Raw genomic sequence first — 12,547 nt, 5'->3', positions numbered from 1 at the left:
ATTTATTTTATATATTTAAATGCCATTTAACAAATAAAAATCAACCAAAAAAATGAGTTTGTGTGTCACCTCTGACATGCGTGTCATAGGTTCGCCATCACTGTTCTAGGACATAGTCATTAAATTAAGAATTAAGGCTCCTCGATTTTCTTAAATCTTTATTGTTGAAAATATTACATATATCCCTTTTTCCCCTTCATTAACCTCTTAGTCCAGAAGATCATCTGGAAGGATGTCTTGTCTAATTAGCATATTATACTTTTATTATTATATATGCCTTCTTTTTCTCCCATGTACCCTATCCCCAGCCACTCCCACCCCAAGGACCGTGATCAGCAAACTGCAGCTCCTGAGCCACATGCAGCTCTTTGGCCCCTTGAGTGTGGCTCTTCCACAAAATACCACGTGCGGGCGTGCATGTACAGTGCGATTGAAACTTCATGGCCCATAAGCAGAAGTCGGTATTTTGTGGAAGAGCCACACTCAAGGGGCAAAGAGCCGCATGTGGCTCGCGAGCCACAGTTTGCCAACCACTGCCCTAGTCAAATCATAGACTTAGATTACCGGAATAAGTCAAGTTTGGGTTTTTAGATGAAGTAAGAAGGCATTAAGTCTCCTTATCACATCCAACCATCACTATTAGGCTAGATGTCCAAATTAATACTGCTCTGATATAGTCTTACCTCCTAATTAGGAAGTAGGAAATAATGCTGTTCAGGTTCTCTAAAATGTTTTAAATTAATTACTTACATATAGGTTAAGTTTACTTTAGACACATGTATACATATACTTTATAATGTCTTCCTTTATATATATTCATGAAAATAATAAAGTTTCCTTTTCATTCTTTGCTCATGGTATTTTAGGGCTTATAGTATACTAGAGGCCCAGTGCATTAAATTTGTGCATGGGAGGGGGTGTCCCATCAGCCCAGCCTGTACCCTCTCCAATCCAGGACCCCTAGGGGGATGTCCAACTGCCAGTTTAGGCCTGATCCCTCTCAAAATCGTGCACCACAGGCTCCTAATAGTGCACCTGCCTGCCTGCCTTGTCGCCCCTAACTGCCCCCCTGCCGGCCTGATCGTCCCTCACTGCTTCTGAGTGCCGGCCTAATCACCCCCAACTGCCCCCCCCCTGCCGGCCTAGTCACCCCACGCAGCCTGCTAGTCATTTGGTCACCCTCACTAACCCCCCTGCTGAGCTGGTCGTAGGCAGCCATCTTGTGAGGGTATGAGGGTTAATTTGCATATTGCCTCTTTATTATATAGGATTATTCTGTTTTATGCTGTCATTTTCAACTCAAATTGCCCCCAAATTATAGTATATTCAAAAATGTATTATATGAATTTCCCCCTAAGCTTATTATGATTTTTATAGAGGTAAGAATCAGAATTTTCTCCTTTTATGAATTTGGGGGGCAGGGAGGGCATATTCTCCCCACAGTCTCTGGAATATGTGTTTGTATTTTGTATACCTGCATTTTTTGACTGGCACACTTTTCCAGTAGTGAAACATCGGGGAACTCAAAAATTGGGAGAAGATTGATGAGGCTGTTCATCTATGAAAGTTGTGAAGCCATCTGTGATGTAGAATGAAGTAGGTTGTAGTTTCTTCTCTAAGTGAGCATTCATAGAAGTGGACATGGGGAAAACACAAGGAAAGACTTAGGATATCTTGTTTTCTTTTGTTTTGGTTCCAGTAGATATTCAGTAATAGACCCCTAAAAGTGTGTGAATATAATATTTATTTTATATAGATTTATAATTTTAAGAATAAATGTAATTATATAACATTGACCTAAGCATTGACAAAATGTACTGATCTCAGCAGCTAGATCCTCAATTATTGTACATGTACCTATTTATAAAATATAAACTAGTTTAGATAATTATTACACTGTCGTTTTCATCAAATTCTGTTTCTCGGTTAGCCTTGTTAAAGCATTATCGATTTTATTGATCCTTTCAAAGAACCAGCTTTTGGTTTCATTGTTTTTCTCTATTATCTATACCTTTTGTTAAAAGTATATTTAATGGAGTCTTAGCTGTAAAATTTTAAATTATCTAGAGAAGTTTAAATAATCATGAATTAATGTGTTTGTAAATCAAAGGTCTTCAATTAGAAATTAACTGCAATGCAATCTTTTTTTCAGATATGTGACTTATATATTAATGTTAGATATACAAATTATAAATAAGGTTGTATTGACCCCAAAGTGTGTTAAATTTATTTTGGGTTGTTGAAATTTTTATTTTGTTACTTAACTTGGCACTTTTTATTATATTTTATAATAATCAACTAGCAAAGTAGAACCCTGAAGGAAGAACAGCTTTATTAAGCACTTTCCACAATATAGAAGTGGAATGGGGTATAAATTATACTTATATATCAGAGAAAATAATTTGTATATATAGTATAATCAGATCACAAATATCTAGGCATTCATGTTAGAATAGTCATTTTACTGCATTCATTATAGCCACAAAGAGAATCTGTATTAGAGAATTAAGTTTTGAATATATATATTTTATCTCCTTTTGGAGAATGTACAAGCTAGTTTATATGGAGATCAAATTGATTTTGTTGCTAAAAGTTTTCATTTTTTACATCACTAAATGTTTTTTTTAATCTTTATTGTTGAAAGTATTGCATATTTCCCCCTTTATCCCCCGTTGACCTCTTCCAGCAAGTCCCTGCCCACCACCCTATTGTCTGTGTCCATGGGCTATGCATATATGCATACAAGTTCATTGGTTGATCTCTTCCCACCCACCCACCATCCCCTGCCTTCCCTCTGAGGTTCAACAGTCTGTTTGATGCTTCTATGTTTCTGGATATATTTTTGTTCATCAGTTTATGTTGTTTATTAGATTCTACATATGAGTGAGATCATGTGATACTTACCTTTCTCTGACTGACTCAATATTTTTAATGAATATTTCAAGCAAATGAACAAGCACTGATTTTGTTTCAGTCATTTCTTTGGGCAGACTGGTTTTACCAAAGGCCATGTGTAAATTGGTCAGATAGAATAAGAATTTAGATTTCCACAATCTTTTATTTTTTTATTTTTCTTTATTTCGGAACTGCTTTTATGTACAGACATCATCAAAGCACATACGCTGCAGATTTTCCAAGGACTAGAAGTTGGACATAAAAGTTAAGGGCTACCAGGAAAATTGAAATTGTCCCAGAGAATCTCTGAGGACCAGACTTCCTTAAATGTCCTTGATGACCTCCTCAAGTGCTTCCTTTGTGAATGTGCAGAAATTCTGGCCAGGCTGCACAGTGGCTAGCTCTATGTTAGTTGCATTCAATTTCTCCTCCATTGCTTGTTTGAGGATAATGAGTGAGGATTTGATGGCTTCTTTCAGAGTCATCGACTTGTGGTAAACTTCTTGCAAGGAGTTTTGGGCACCCTCTGAAGCAGAGCCAATTGAGCATCACACTGTACAAAGGTCCCAGATGGGTCCATGTGAAACAGCTGAGAACCTTTCTCATCAGCTCCTCAAAATAACAGTGCTACTCCAAAGCGAAGAGCCATGGCACCTGGATTTGCATCTTCCTTTCCAGACTATAGAGCCAGATTGGACACAGCCTGGGTCACACTCTCCACCATCATTGGCTTATTATAGGTGACCCAATGGTTCTGTGTCTCCACTCTGGCTTTATCAATTAAAGTCTTAGCATCAGCAATTAGCCCACTCATGGCACAATCTATGTGAGTATCAATCTCTACAATTTTCTCAATGCTGCCTGGCTCCATGAGTGGGGAGGTAATTCTCTTCTCCACAGCTAGGCACACCCCCATGTCTGGATCCCAATGGCTGTAGAACCAAGTTTGATAGCCTCAATGGCATATTCCACTTAAAATAATCTTCCTTCCGGGGAAAAAAGTATTCACACCCCTGTCGTACTCAGACCAGGTGAGGAACATGGTGAGGGCAGTAGAAGGCGGCAGCAGCTACATGGGGATTTTGAGAGCCAACACAAGTTCGCTGGCACCTGACAGTCACACGCCACCACAGAACCAAGGCCCTCAGATTTCCACAATATTCTTGGGAACTTTGAAACTTCTGTTATCTCACCGAACCCAGATGTTGAATTGAGTTTTGTTACTAAGCCAGGTTATAGCACGGGACCCAGGAGTCAGTACCTCAATTTTCTACTTCTTTACATCAATTTTTCTTTTGAAAGTGATGCATGAAATATTGAAGAATGGCAGGGAGGAGCCTCTGTGAAGTGTTAAATATTGGGTTCATTGGGTCCTATCAGCAGGTAGGGCCTGCGGGGAGCTTGTTTATCCAGCAGTAAGATCTCATTATGAGGATGGTGATGTAGTATAGTTTACTTCATACCCCGAAGCCATTCTAGGAAACAACTGAGTGAGTGATAGTCATTGTGGGCCCTGTATTGTGCTATTATGACTTGCAATAACTGGCAGCATATTAGAATAGAGATCAGGGACTAGAACTACTCCACTGAATGAAGTTCTGAAATTTCCAAGCTCTTAAATTATTCAGTATTTCCTACCTTATGGAATAAAAGAATATATGGTTGGCTATTTCATGGCACAGTAATGGAAATAAAGAAAGATAATGCATAGGCTTTATACATTTCACAATAAATATTTATGTCTCATAATTGCAAGGCACCCAAGTGGGTATCTATATAGACCAGTGTGACCCTTCATGTTAAATAAAAAGAAAAGATCTGTAATATTGTCAAAATATATACATATTTAAAAAAATGAAAAAAAATACAAAGACAAGAACTTGCCTTTGAGAACTAGAGAGTAATAAAAGAAGAAATATTTTTAAAGCACCTTAATGAATGATTGCTAAAAGGAGCACACAACACTGCCTTGTTTAGCTTTGAAAATACCCATGAATATCAGATTGAAAGAATAAAATAAGGTTTGAGACAAATGTCCCATCTTGCTCCTGACAACACAGTGAGAACAAGGTAAGCTGTAAGTTTAATATAGAGGAAGGGAACCCTGCTTAATGTCATATGCAGTAACTAGGGGCCCAGTGCACGAATTTGTGCACCTTGAAAGGCTGATGGCGCCAGCCCCACTTGCACCCGCTGACAGCACGAAGCAATTGGCGCCAGCTCCAGCAGTGAGTGCAAGCTGCGGCTGCTGTCCCGATTGCCCCTTAGGAGCAGGGGGAGGTGGGGAAGCCCTGAGGGGCAATCAGGGCTGGCAGCTGCCACTCGAACCCACCAACGGCACCAAGTGATCAGGACCAGCACCGGGCTCCAGCAGCGGGTGCGAGTGCTGGGGGGGACCGTGGCACACGGGAGCAAAGATTTTCAGTAACCACCAGAGGCTCGCCCCGATGACAACAACCAGCGCCCCGCCTTGGCCTGGCACCCCCGCTCACTTGCTCCACCATCCTGCTGCGGCCAATGCTCACCATGTTCCGCACGTGCGCCCTGGTGGTCAGCACACATTATAGCAACCAGTTGTTCGGTTGTTCAGTTGTTCCACCGTTCGGCCTTTTTGCATATTAGGGTTTTATATATATAGATGTTATCAAATGTTTTATTCAAGCCCCAGAAATACCTAGCTATAGCAAATTGCCCTTAAATATTTGTTGAAATAAAGAATGAATCAATGAATGCCTCCTTTCAGAGGTGATTCACACTAAATACTATAAAATCATTCCTTCCTTCCCTAATTTCAGACATTTTCTGTTTGAAACATATGAAAGGAAAGGGTCATGATGTGACTACTAAGAGTCTAGGGTATATAATGGAACCTAGTTACAGCTTTTTGATAAAGCAGCCAAAGAAAGGATATTGAGCTGGATGAATCATGAAAAATTATATGTTCCTCAGTAACTGTATAAAAAGCAAAATGCCACTCCCTGAAAATTTAAAGTTTTATGGAAATAACAATAAGTAAGTAATAAATGTTATCATTTGGTAGCATCTGTTAGGCCAGAAGATTTATCTAATTTTGAGTTTAGTCAGTATTAATAAATAGGCTATGAAGATTATCTCACTTAAGCCAGTACTTGAGGGTCTTTTAATTGCTAAGTAACACTAAAACAACTTAAATTTTCTTGGAATTTAGTAGATGTCCATATTATCAACTGTTCAATATAATTGTTTCACAGAAGCATATCCTCTCAAACTGATCCAGCCCTCACAAATGTACACAAATTTGTCCCACACCTAGAGGCTGCACTCTCAAAGGCAGGAAAGATCAAAATCGAGAACAACGAAGTCTGAATCAATGTAACAATATTTTCTAAACATATATTTCTACTTGCTATGATTATTTAAGGAGTACTGAAAGCATGTCAACAAAATCTCTGGAAAGTAGAGTTTAAAGTCCAAGGAAACCTTCTATACTTGTTTTTATTGTTGTTTTTTGTTTTGTTTTGTTTTGTTTTGTTTTTTTCGTGTTCTTGACTCTTTAAACATGAAAAGACACAAAAACTTCCCTGTGACTTTTTTGTGAATTCATTGACACACTTTTTCTTGCTTAAGTTTGATAATGTTTATGAAAATACTACGTAAATGAAAGCATTCTGCACAAATAAAATGAATGTTATTTTTACATCTATGACAAGAATGGTAAACCATCATAATAGATATGATTGTACAAAAAAATGCAGGTGAATGCCAAAATAGTTGTGTGTAAAGCTGATATGTGTACTGCATATTGTGTGTTTTCATGAGACCTCTTCTACAGTGGTAAAAAATAGACTCAACATCACCAAAAAAAATGGCTCTAACTTTTTTTTAATTCTCAGAAATTCACTTGAAAGAGCAATGCACAAACTGTGTTTAATCCCCCATAATCTCTGCAAGAATTTAACCAAATAGACAATTATTCTGTGTGATATTATTCTTGAGAAATAAAATGCATATTAAAATATACAACACACTTAATTTTCATTTCCATTGAATTTTTCTCTAATTTTAGAGGACTTGAATGCCCAGCCGAGCTCATAAAATGAAAAAGAAACACACAGAAGTGCTTTTGTTGCACAGACCAGACAACACAAGCAACAATGTTATGCTGTATAAACACCTACAATAAAGGCAGGAGAAGGGTTGTAAGATGATGAAGGAGTTTTCTACCCCAACCAAACATTACACCTGCCACCAGGACCCCACTTCTGCTCCATATTTCCATTAATGATGTTATGATTCTCTTGGGAATCCTGGTTTGAAACCTCAAAGTCATCCTTGACTCCCCCTTCCTCATCTCTCTCATCTGATCTCTCTCTCCATTCCTGTTAGTTCTGACTCTATAATTTCCCCCCATATTTCCTTTTCATACCCTTTGCTACTTTTTCCTTCAGTTCTACCATTTTAAGAACTTTCTAAGTGGTCTCCCTGCTCCCAGCTGTCTAATCCATTCTTGATATTGCCACTAGAATGATCTTTCAAAAATTTAGATCAGATAATACCACTTTCTTCACAGACATTTCCTCCTGTCTACATTGATAAGAGCAGTTCTTCTGAAGAGTGTCATCCAGAATCATCACCGGGGAACTTTTTAGAAATGCTGATTCTTAGGTACCAATCAACACTTTCTGAACCTGAAACTCTGATGGTGGAGCCAACCAATCTGTCTTTTAACAACTCCTCCAAATGATTCTGATGTATATTAAAATTGTAAACTACTGGGCTATGGGGCTAAGTTCAAGTTTCTTGGCATGGTGTTTTGCAAACCCACCTTTCTGTTCTTATTTTCATCTGGTTACATTCTTCTCCCCACCCCATTCCACCATTTTAGAACCTTACCTTTTACTATTCTTTCTAACTGAAATACCCAATTGCCTTGGAATTTTATCTTCCTGATTATCAAAATTTGAATTGAGGCACAATTCGTATTCAATCTCTTTATTAATCCATCGCCCCAGTCAGATTTCTGTTCCATTAGTTTATTCGTAAAAGCGAAAACAGAAATGGGTTAAAATAGAACAAACCTCTTACTCTGTGTTTCCTTCAATGCTGTTTTTACTCTTGGAATTTCTCCAGCCTTTTGCTACTAAAAGATGATCTCCTCAAGGTTAACACTACTGTCAATAATCTTTGTTGTAGAACAGTGAGTTGCATATAGTAGGTGGTCAATGACATATGTGGAATTACACTGAAACAGGATTTGAACTATGATACATTATTATTTTATGTGTTCATTGCTGGTAACGATCTCCCATTTGGAATTGTTCTTACAGTTTAAAACCTTTTATAACTTGCAATCTTTAAAAATAAAATTCTGTTCTGGTCTGTGCTCTAACACAAAATGAAAGCCAATATGTGCCGTAAGCACTGAAACTCTCTCTTTAAAGGATCAATTTGCTGGGTAGGTCTCCTGTCCTCGAACAGGCCTTTCCCTGTGAGATGCCTCTGAAATGTGAAAGAGATTAAATTAGATCACCTCTGTGGTCTGTTGCTCATCATGTTGATATTTAATCCAGTGTCCAATAAGTGTCCAACGGTATAAAAGGCCTGAAGCTGGCAATGTTTTTTGACCTATCCGTAGGCTCATGCCCTTATCCATTTTGTTGTCCACAGAGAGGGTTTTTGTGGCAGTATACATGAACTAAATAAATACCATAATAGTATGTCCAATGAATGTAAAACAGAGTGCATTAGGTTTAACAAATCAATAAAAATTTACTGAGTTCTCAACTATGTGCAGTTCTGTGGAATATAATTATTCTGAGTAACAAAAATGTATTGCTTTGCAATGTTATAAAAAGGGAAAAATGCATAGTTAATTTTTTCCAAAATTAGTAAGGTTAAAAATACCTATAAAAATGTTATGAGTGGTTGTACTAATAGCCAAGATACACATTTTCAATACCAATTTAAATGAACATCTATTCAGTCCATCAAAATGGTAAAGCAAATAGATAGGGAATAACTATAGATATATAATTGGATATAGATTTAGTTAGATGGATGATGATAGGTCAGTAGATAGATACATACATAATATATATAGACAAAGATATATGGTAAATCTTAGTCCTCAAAGTTCTAGCATTAAAATGATGAATGAAATATATGAAAGCAAGTACTAATTAATATGATACATGCTAATAAATGTGTATATTAGAGAACCCAAAATAATTACAAGAATGAAAAAATTACTGAAAGTAAATAGAAATTGTGGCATTTTAAAAAGATAGACCATATGTGTCAAGGTGTTATCAATTCATTTTTCCCAGAATAACAACAACACCCCCCAAAAAACAATTCATATTTTCTTGTACAATGTGCATTTGCTTATGTTTACCCAAACACTGGAGCTTTTCCTCCTCCTTTTCAATATGAGAATGGAGACGAGAATATCCACTAGCTTCCAGGCACAGTGTTAAGCTATTTCTCATATCACTTTTAAACATTAAGAAAATAAAAATTCAACGCCAATATGAGTCTTTTTTAAAAACATTTTTTATTGATTTCAGAGAGGAAGAGAGAGGTAGAAACATCAATGATGAGAGAATCATTGATCAGCCTCCTCCTGTACACCCCCTACTAGGGATTGAGCCCGCAACCTGGGTATTTTCCCTTGACTGGAATCAAACCCGGGACCCTGTAGTCCACAGACCAAAGCTCTATCCACTGAGCCAACCCAGTGAAGGCCACCCTATTGTCTTTAATTGTTTTATAGAGAGAGAAGAAGGAAGAAAAAGAGAGAAAGGTTGATGTGGCAGTGAAACATTGATCCACTGCCTCCTGCATGCCCCCTATCAGGGATTAAGCCTGCAGCCCAGTCATGTGTCCTGACCAGGAATAGAACCTGCAACCTTTTGGTGCATGGTATGATGGTCAGCCAAGTGAACCACACTGGCCAGGGCAAGATTTGAGATCTTAAAGATATGTCCTGCTATCTTAAGATTTGTCCCACAAGATTAAAAAAATATTTTGTTTCTATATAAGAAAAATGTCTTTATTCATAGGGACATGAATACTGAAGTATTTAGGGGTGAAATGTCATTGTCTTTGCTTTAACTTATTTTCAAATGACTTAGGAAAAAAAGTGATACACACAGAAATTGCACAAATGATACAAAATGTTAAGAAAGGAAAAATATCAGTCATCACTTATTTCATTTAATTAAATGTTTTAATTTAATTATTGGAAAAGGCAATGTATCCATAATTTATTTAGATATTTATCTAAATCATTTGAAAATATCTTGAATTATTCTTTATATTATTTCCATTTTTCCCCAAAAAAATTACAATGTTATAATAATTGTATAGTTTATTTTGAACATCATTCATTTAGTCTAATGGTAGTAAAAGTTTCTAAGCCATAATCCTACACTTATTTTCACATTAAATGAACATAAACTGTATCTTATATCAAAGGTGCTGTTATTTCTTCACTTCACCCCTGCCTTTTCTTGGCATGTAACTGTGAGCTGTTTGAAACCTTTTTCTTGATTGATAGTTAAGTACTGAATAACTCTAATTTCCAGAATATTTATGGTTTTATTTCAACACTTTCCTCAGTAAGCATATTCCAAAAGTATGTATTAATATCTCTGTCTATTCCCAACACAATTCTCCATTTTATTTTTGTAATTTTATTTTTATTACTGACACTATTGAAGATGACCCATTTTCCCCTCCTTTGCCCACCTCCACCCAGCCCTCCCGCCCCCCTCCCTCTGGCCATCACTATACTGTTGTCTGTGTCCATTGGTTATGCATATATGTTTTTGGCTAATCTTTATACCTTCTTTCATCCAGCCCCGCCTACCCCTATCCCCTCTGAAAGCTGACAGTATGTGTCTTGAACTAATTTGTTGCTAACATTTTAGAATTTTTTAGACTAAATATTTTTGCCTTTCACTTCAAGAATTTTACTTTCTCTTACAAATCTTCTGAGAGTTTGAGTAACTTTATCTATTGATACTGCTACTTTAAAAGTGTTTCTGCCTTTTTCACTGGCAGCGATATCCTCTGTGGCAGATGACCTGTTATTTGATTCTAGAATTGTATTGTAATTCAGATACTGGTAAAACAAGACAATGCTTATCACCAGAATTATAACTTTTTAAAATAAAATCTCACCAAGGATTAATTTCATGTAATGGGTCAAAGGTACGAAATTTCGTTAATAAATGCCACATGTAATTATATAACTTTGACATCTCTGCTTGTGTACAGTTATGCTATCCTATTTAATGTGGTGTGCCAACTCTGCAGCATTGACAGGTATGATGGCAATGACTTAGACATAGCTGATGTCCACCAAGCTTCCAGTACCTTTTCTCTCCAGTGGTCGGCAAACTGGCTCGGCAAACTGCGGCTCGCAAGCCACATGCGGCTCTTTGGCCCCTTGAGTGTGGCTCTTCCACAAAATACCAACTTCTGCGCACAGGCCACGAAGTTTCAATAGCACTGTACGTGCGTGCCCGTATGTGGTATTTTGTGGTATTTTGTGGAAGAGCCACACTCAAGGGGCCAAAGAGCCACATGTGGCTCGCGAGCTTCAGTTTTCCAATCACGGCTCTAGATGGTATCAAATACATACATTTACTAGGGATCTTACACAAAAGTTTAGTACTTTAACTAAATTAAAGAATAATTGTGAAGTTGATAATAACTTTATCAGGAAACTGTACTGTGACGGTAGGGAGAATGAATTCTAGAGTCAGACATAGCTGGGTGAGAATCCCAGGACTTCCACTTATTAGCTTTCATTGAGTTTCTTCAGTTGAAACAGTTAATTTACTTAATCATTCATTTTTCAATTAGTAAATGTGTGTTGAGCTGGTTAGCAGCATAGTTCCAAGCACTGGAGCTAAAGAAGTGAGTTAGGCCCGACTGGTGTGGCTCAGTGGTTGAACGTTGTCCTATGAACCAAGAGGTCACGGTTCAATTCCTGGTCAGGGCACATGGCTAGGAATATATGCAGGTGGCAGCTGATTAGTCATTCTCTCTCATCTTTGATGTTTCTATCTATCTCTTCCTCTCTCTTCCCTCTGAAATCAATAAAAAAAAAGAAGTGAGTTAGAAGGACAAAGTCCTTGACCTCAAGGGGCTTACATTCTGTTGGTACGACAGAAAGAAAAAAAAAAAAGTAGGTGCATAGTGTAACATCAGATAGCATTAAGTCCTATGAAAAAATATTAATGTAGAATCTGGATCAAGTAACCAGAACAGGAAGCTTGTATTTCAGACAAGGCAGTTAGAAAAGGCCTCTCTGAGGAGGTAATACTTGAAGGAGGGTAGGGAGGAAGGCATGCAGTTGGTTAGTGAGAAATGGAGGGAACAATGAACTGAAAAGCCTTAATAGATGTTTTAGTGGAGGGTAAATGAAAATTTGTAAACTCAGCTATAGTTAAATGCTCATTAGGTGTTAGATCTTATTTTAAGATAAGAAACAGATAATTCAATGGATTATGTGCCTTCTTTGTTCTAATGTACATCTTCCTTTTCATCTTGATAATTTCTCTTCTCTCAAATTCTACATTATTCATCCTGTCCTCTTTTTTTTTTAATATATTTTATTGATTTTTTACAGAGAGGAAGGGAGAGAGATAGAGAGTCAGAAACA

At 37.2% G+C, this 12,547-nt stretch overlaps 1 pseudogene; it reads right to left on the bottom strand.

Moving 5' to 3' along the window:
• Window positions 1–3,218: 3,218 nt before the first annotated feature.
• LOC118654678 lies at window positions 3,219–3,937 on the bottom strand (annotated as a pseudogene).
• Between the last annotated feature and the right edge of the window lie 8,610 nt (window positions 3,938–12,547).

The sequence above is a fragment of the Myotis myotis genome, unplaced genomic scaffold (assembly GCF_014108235.1).
Source record: "Myotis myotis isolate mMyoMyo1 unplaced genomic scaffold, mMyoMyo1.p scaffold_m19_p_4, whole genome shotgun sequence".
NCBI classification, from domain to species: domain Eukaryota; kingdom Metazoa; phylum Chordata; class Mammalia; order Chiroptera; family Vespertilionidae; genus Myotis; species Myotis myotis.
Note: the sequence above shows the minus strand (reverse complement) of the source record. Positions and strands in the feature narration are given on the sequence as shown.